General features: G+C 40.7%; 1 long non-coding RNA gene across 1 annotated transcript; it reads left to right on the plus strand.

Annotated features, from left to right (window-relative positions):
* Window positions 1–4,451: 4,451 nt before the first annotated feature.
* On the plus strand, window positions 4,452–5,444 carry LOC119766656. The gene is made up of 2 exons (XR_005277034.1): window positions 4,452–4,778; window positions 4,837–5,444. It is a non-coding gene; the product is annotated as an uncharacterized LOC119766656 (long non-coding RNA).
* The last annotated feature ends 2,190 nt before the right edge of the window (window positions 5,445–7,634 follow it).

A 7,634-nucleotide genomic window follows, 5' to 3' on the forward strand; every position in this document is an offset into this window, starting at 1 on the left:
CTATGACAAAAGATTTCAGTGAACAATTTGAACAAAATCATACAAGACCGACTTGACAATATCAGAAATCAAGAATTTTCAAAACATGTAAGCCAGCTTGGGAATTATTCAAAACCATTTTGGAAACTTTCAAAAGTTCTTAAAAACAAACCAAAGCCTATTCCTCCTCTTATTGTTGAGGATTCTCCTTTGATTACATCCGAGGAAAAGGCAAATGCACTTGGGCTTCATTTTGTTAGTTCACATAATCTTGGCGCTTCCATGACCAGCCGTAAAGAAACATCAGTTGCCAATAGTATTTCAACAATCAATGACTCTACCTTTGAATTTCCTGCAGATTCCCATGTTTCTGGTGAGGAAGTCAAAGTTGCAGTTAAACAAATGAAAATATGAAAGCTCCAGGCTTTGATAACATTTTAATCTAGTGTTGAAAAAACAGAGTGATCAGTTCTTTCAACATCTAGCCAATATTTTCAATAAATGTTTGCAACTTGGTTACTTCCCCACCAATTGGAAACTGGGCAAAGTCATACCAATTTTGAAGCCTCAAAAGATCCAACATCGCCAACAAGTTATCGTCCCATTAGTCTTTTGAGTAGTCTGTCCAAACTCTTTGAGAAGGTCATCTATTCAAGGCTTTTGGATTTTACCAACGATAATAATATAATTTTGAACGAGCAGTTTGGCTTCCGAAAGGGACATAATACTGCTCATCAGCTTACGAGAGTAACTAAAATCATCAAGCAGAACAAGCTTGAGTCTAAATCAACTGCTATGGCTTTGTTGGATGTTGAGAAGGCTTTTGACAATGTTTGGCATGATGGTTTGATACATAAACTGTATTTATACGGGTTTCCAATGTATCTTATCAAAATTATCCAGCACTATCTTTCGGAGAGATCGTTCAGGGTTTTTCTGAATGGGATTGCTTCTGGATTATTCAACATTGATGCTGGGGTTCCCCAAGGAAGTATTCTTGGCCCACTTCTGTACAATATTTTTACATCTGATTTGCCTACTCTTCCTGGTAATGGTGTGTTGTCACTTTTTGCTGATGACACTGCCGTTATTTATAAGGGTAAAATAACCAGATATTTAGTTGGCCGTCTTCAGAAGGGTCTTGACGTTCTTTCCGAATACTTTGGCGACTGGAAAATTCGCATAAATGCAGCCAAAACTCAAACCATCATTTTTCCACTTTCCAAATCGGCCCGATTTGTCCCAAAGGATGATGTTTTGATTAAAATGAATGATGTTTCAATACCCTGGTCAAAGGAAGTTGTCTATTTAGGTCTCATACTTGACTCGAAACTATTGTTTCGGCAGCATGTAGATAAAATATTGAACAAGTGCAGCATTCTCATCAGGTGTTTGTATCCTTTAATTAACAGAAAATCAAAGCTATCTTTGAAAAATAAGCTAGCAGTTTACAAACAAATAATTTACCCCGTTATTGAGTATGCAGTACCTGTTTGGGAGTGTTGCGCTAGAACTCATAAATTGAAGCTCCAGCGTGTCCAAAACAAGGTACTCAAAATGGTTTTGAATGTTCCTGGCTGGACAAGATCAAGTGAGGTTCATGAATTAGCAGAAGTAAAAATGTTGGATCAGAAGATTCAAGAAAAATGTTTGAAATTCAGAGAAAAATGTGCTATATCTGAATACCCCTTGATTCAAGGATTGGTTTAGTTTATGGTAAGATTAAGTTAGTTTTAGGTTAGGTTATGTTTTCTTAATTTTTTTTTTTTTTCTCATTGTACCTAGTGTTACAAAAATGATAAATCATATACTTTTAAAGTTAAGAAAATGAACAGTGTTTAAATCACGAAAAGCAAACTAAAGCTGAAGAGCCACAGCTGACCACTTATTATGTAAACCAAATGTAATTATTATAAGAAAGATTCAATAAAGTATATTTAATTCAAAAAAAAAATTCGAGGTACTGAGGTTTTGCTTGCGAAGCATTAATCGAGCTACTTGCTTTAATCGCGGCGAGGTAAACGAAGTTTAGCTTTGTTCGCAGTTTGGGTTACTGTTGCCGGCTGTGCTGACGAAGTTGGTGGCGTCGATCAATTATGCGGAAAGCAATTTCCGTAACTGCTCCCTCACCAACAAAGGATCGTCCCGATCCGTATCGACTGCACATAAATTTTCCATCGGAAAGAACTACCAAACAGGTCACTCAGCGAGTTTCAAATATCTCAAGCTTCTTTGGTGATGTTTGAAACATTATAGTTGTTGCTGTTTTGTAATTAAGTGTTACAAATATTTGTAATCAAAGATTACGTAATCCTTAATTACATCTTCATTAATTACACTTTTGTAACTCTGAATTACAAATTGAGATTTGTAATTAGTTTTTACAAACAAACTATTATTTCATTGTAATGTTTCCTCACAACAATTTCAAACACACTCGATTAACTGAATTTTTTTGCTGCATAATTTTGAAATGGTTTTCTTTGTTTTTTTATCACTCACACACCTTCTAAAAAAAAAAAAAATTTGAATCGTGTTTTTTCCTTTTGTCAAATTAGTTAATCTGACCATGCTGAATTATTTAAATGATTTCCGAATTGCTGATTTTGTTTTTACTCACACACACACTCACTTAACTTATCAAATTTAGAAAAATATTTTTGAATTTAGATTTTTTTTCACTTTAAATTTTGTTGTTTGTTGAAAATCCGGGTAACGCTGTTCCTTTGTCTCCCTCGTCGAAGGTGTTGAAATCCATGTCGTGCTGCGCTCCTGAACTCGGTTCTGAGTTTTTCGCGATGTGCACACGATGGTATCACGCCTCTTGCCGAAGTATCCAGCGGATAACGTTGGTTCATCTTCTTCGGTCGGTGGCTGCTTCACCAGGTAATTTCCTTGGCTGCTTCACTCCTGATCTCCAGAGCCGTTGGTGACGAATTTCTGCTGAATGAACAACTGCCGTGTTTTTCGCATTAACTTGCACTTTTGGTCTCAATACCGAGATTTTCGCGAACGACCACTTCAATCACCGGGCACAGCCACCTTCCGACGAAGACTCGACTGCGCCAGTTATAAAAGTCCCATTATGCAAGGGTGGTTTTCTCTTAAGCATAAGCATAGGTGCCCACCCGCAGTTGCTACTCCGTTATTGACCAGGACCTCCAGAAGTTACATCCACGAGCCGTGGAAGATAAGTGGGAGCTATCTTTCCTCGCTTCGCAACTTCTCAAAGGCCCCTTTCATGCTGATCAATACCGGCGCCGGCCACGACCAGTGGTAGGGTCACGGGGAAGTGGATGGGAATGTTAGTCCGATACTTGAGTGATAGAGACCGCCCAATCGACTGCATCTCCGACAAAGTATCACATGAGTTTTGAGGGGGTTAGTAGATGGGTATGAGGTCAGGATTCACGAGTGGCAGTGATGTGACCATGAGCATTTTGTTTATCGGTTGAAAATTTTAAATCTTAGACAGCCGGCTGCGGAAAGATAGATAATTGATCATTTTTTCAAAGTTCAAATCAAAGTTTTTTTTTATCGAACGCGTGCCAGCCGAGCAGTAGTGCTATGGGCTGGACTTATCAGTATATTTTTACAATTTAGATAACGCGAGCAAATTTCAAAAATAGTAAATAAATGACGCTTTATTCTTCATAAAATCGATCGATGCCAGTTGGAATAAATTTTTACGATCATTTACGATGAAAATTATCGCGAAAAGAACAGGACTGCGCGTCCCCTGAAGCACTGCACTTGTGATGTCCAATAAGTTATAATAACCAATCACCCCATGCACACAAACAGCGACATAAAAGAAATGAAAATGAGCATGCAAAAACAAGACAGCGCGTTCGCGTGGTCAGCGCACTAATGATGCCATTATTTAATTATAATAACCACTCACCCAAGCACACAAACAGCGACATAAAAGAAATAAAAATGAGCATGCAAAAACCAAGGGGATGAAGTAAGAAGAAGATTCACAATTCCGCATACTTTATTGCAAGATGCTTTAGGTAAACACCGAAAATTTGGTTGAAATTTTAAATAAACAAAAAGTGCTATAAATCTTTTTATTTTAGCTGTTTTCGATAAGAAGCCGATTAATTGAATCATTTTATGGGCGATAGACTATTTTTCTTAGCTCCAAAATATATTTTTTGCTGAAAAAATATTTTTGTTGCAAAATTGCCTTGCCTAATTTGTGTTCACCAATATCAGTGTCTTGAGTTTGTTTATCTTTTGCTCTTTGGTCTGACAGGGGGATTGGCAGCCAAACCCGCTTTGGTCTGACAGTTTTGGTCTGTCAGCTTTATGCTGGATTTTGGTCTGACAACGCGGGGGATTGGCAGCAACACCCCCTTGGCAAAAACAAGACAGCGCGTCCGCGTGGTCAGCGCACTAATGATGCCATTATTTAATTATAACAACCACTCACCCAAGCACACAAACAGCGACATAAAAGATGTAGCAATTGTGTTTTTTTGTCGCAAAAAATTTGCCTTTCCGTGCACCAAAAGTTGCACGCAAGCAACCCCCCTCGTTAAAAACCCCTCGTTCGTCGACACAGCACAGATCGACGAAAAAAGCTTTGACGGCGCACCAGTCAAAGTGACAGCTGTCGGCGAACTCAAAACGAGCTGCTCACAGCAGCACATCAAATTCCGGTCTTTTTGATCGTCGTCTGCTGAACGGTGCGCACGCACCTGCGGTTTTGCTGCTCGTCGGCCGACGCCAAGTGCCGCACAAATTATCAACCTCGGCCAACGACGCCGCCGGAAAAAAAAGGCCCCAGAAGGGTGAGTTTTTGTGGTGGAAACTACGAAGCAGCAGCGGCTGACGGTGGCAACTCGCCAGGGCCTTTTATTTGCAGCGATCTAAACCCGGGCAAATGCCACGCCGAACGGAGAACAACAAAATGGCCGATTCACGAGGCGTCATCAGAAAAGGGCATCCACGCCTGCTGCGATCGGGGAAGTGCTTCGCCAGCGACCGGGTCGGGCACGCAAGAGTCCGCGCAAGGACGGAGCGGCCTGGACGTTCGTCCATTCTCACATACCGAAGGCGGTCAGCGGTGGCGGAGCGGATTGGCCCAGATGCCGCGAGGAAGCGGAAAAGAAGAAAAGCGGTGCTTGTGAGGGAAAGTGTTGGCTGGTCGGGTCGAAGTGAAGAATTCCGCGTGGGCGCGGGCAAAAGGCGACACGCCACGCGGCGTTTGGCGATCAGAGGGTGAACCAGTGCAAGGTTATGCGGAGGAGGAGAAGAGAGAGGAGCGGGGGAAGGAAAAAAAAAAGATGGAGGAAGGAAAAGAAGGAAAAGTGCAATAAGCCGGAAAGGCGCGTGAAGCGCGGGAAAAGGAAGAAGAATGAAGGGAAAGTGACGGGAAGAGGATGAGGAAGTTTTTGTAAGCGCACACACACACACTAACACAATCAAACGATTCAATACACATGCTGAAACATAAATTTCGTGCTTGTTTTCCTTTTTCTTTGAGCTCAGAGAGCAGCCGGAAGATTCTTCCATTACAAAGAAATAAAAATGAGCATGCAAAAACAAGACAGCGCGTTCGCGTGGTCAGCGCACTAATGATGCCATTATTTAATTATAATAACCACTCACCCAAGCACACAAACAGCGACATAAAAGAAATAAAAATGAGCATGCAAAAACAAGACAGCGCGTTCGCGTGGTCAGTGCACTAATGATGCCATTATTTAATTATAATAACCACTCACCCAAGCACACAAACAGCGACATAAAAGAAATAAAAATGAGCATGCAAAAACAAGACAGCGCGTCCGCGTGGTCAGCGCACTAATGATGCCATTATTTAATTATAACAACCACTCACCCAAGCACACAAACAGCGACATAAAAGAAATAAAAATGAGCATGCAAAAACAAGACAGCGCGTCCGCGTGGTCAGCGCACTAATGATGCCATTATTTAATTATAACAACCACTCACCCAAGCACACAAACAGCGACATAAAAGAAATGAAAATGAGCATGCAAAAACAAGACAGCGCGTTCGCGTGGTCAGCGCACTAATGATGCCATTATTTAATTATAATAACCACTCACCCAAGCACACAAACAGCGACATAAAAGAAATAAAAATGAGCATGCAAAAACAAGACAGCGCGTCCGCGTGGTCAGCGCACTAATGATGCCATTATTTAATTATAACAACCACTCACCCAAGCACACAAACAGCGACATAAAAGAAATGAAAATGAGCATGCAAAAACAAGACAGCGCGTCCGCGTGGTCAGCGCACTAATGATGCCATTATTTAATTATAACAACCACTCACCCAAGCACACAAACAGCGACATAAAAGAAATAAAAATGAGCATGCAAAAACAAGACAGCGCGTCCGCGTGGTCAGCGCACTAATGATGCCATTATTTAATTATAATAACCACTCACCCAAGCACACAAACAGCGACATAAAAGAAATAAAAATGAGCATGCAAAAACAAGACAGCGCGTACGCGTGGTCAGCGCACTAATGATGCCATTATTTAATTATAATAACCACTCACCCAAGCACACAAACAGCGACATAAAAGAAATGAAAATGAGCATGCAAAAACAAGACAGCGCGTCCGCGTGGTCAGCGCACTAATGATGCCATTATTTAATTATAATAACCAATCACCCAAGCACACAAAAACGCAAGGGTGGTTTTCTCTTGATTAATTACTCCAAAGTGTTCAGTTTGACTGTCCAAAACGTTCTGATTTTATTGTGATCGAAAAGTCCCCCAGAGCCTCACACACGAGGTACTGAGGTTTTGCTTGCGAAGCATTAATCGAGCTACTTGCTTTAATCGCGGCGAGGTAAACGAAGTTTAGCTTTGTTCGCAGTTTGGGTTACTGTTGCCGGCTGTGCTGACGATGTTGGTGGCGTCGATCAATTATGCGGAAAGCAATTTCCGTAACTCGTATATATTGTATTGCAAGTTTATATTATTAAATTTATTGTTGTGGTGACTGGAATTGCGGCCCCTTTCTGGGTCTACGCCGCTGGACTCGCACTTGGCAGCTTTGTGCTTCCACCTTGCGACTGTCAACACAGCGCGTCAAGGGAAATGAGAGTTGTCACTGTTGTTGTAAATAAATGTGATTATTGTTTTGTTAGTCAGAAGAACGACACGCGTTTTATTCTGTGGACGAAAGTGTCCTTTTAATTTGTATTTAATTATACCCTACGACCCGCGTCTCGACCACCCTGCGGGTGTCGTCCGGGGGTTGTAAAAATTATGGATAAGCTAATACATCCCCACTTTAAGGACACAACCCCCCCTCCTCTTTCTTTCCCCCCCTCCCTCCTCCTCACCAACAAAATTTAATTTTAAGTCAAATATTTATTATTTACTGCTGTGTGATTCTTTTTGTGAGTCCATGCCATATAACTTGAGACCTCCTTCCCCCACCCTTACGGGCATAAATTTCGAAAATTTTAATTGTTAAATTAAATAACAGAAAAATCGATTTCATTCAAAATATAAATTATGAAGTATAACGATAAAATACAAACCATATTCTTATTAACCCTAATGTTCTTGTTCATGAAAATTCATTTGATTATAGAGTTTCTGACAGCTTCAGGATATGTTAAAGGTACTTTTTATGATTTTTTGTACTAACC

Source organism: Culex quinquefasciatus, chromosome 2 (assembly GCF_015732765.1).
Source record: "Culex quinquefasciatus strain JHB chromosome 2, VPISU_Cqui_1.0_pri_paternal, whole genome shotgun sequence".
Taxonomy (NCBI): domain Eukaryota; kingdom Metazoa; phylum Arthropoda; class Insecta; order Diptera; family Culicidae; genus Culex; species Culex quinquefasciatus.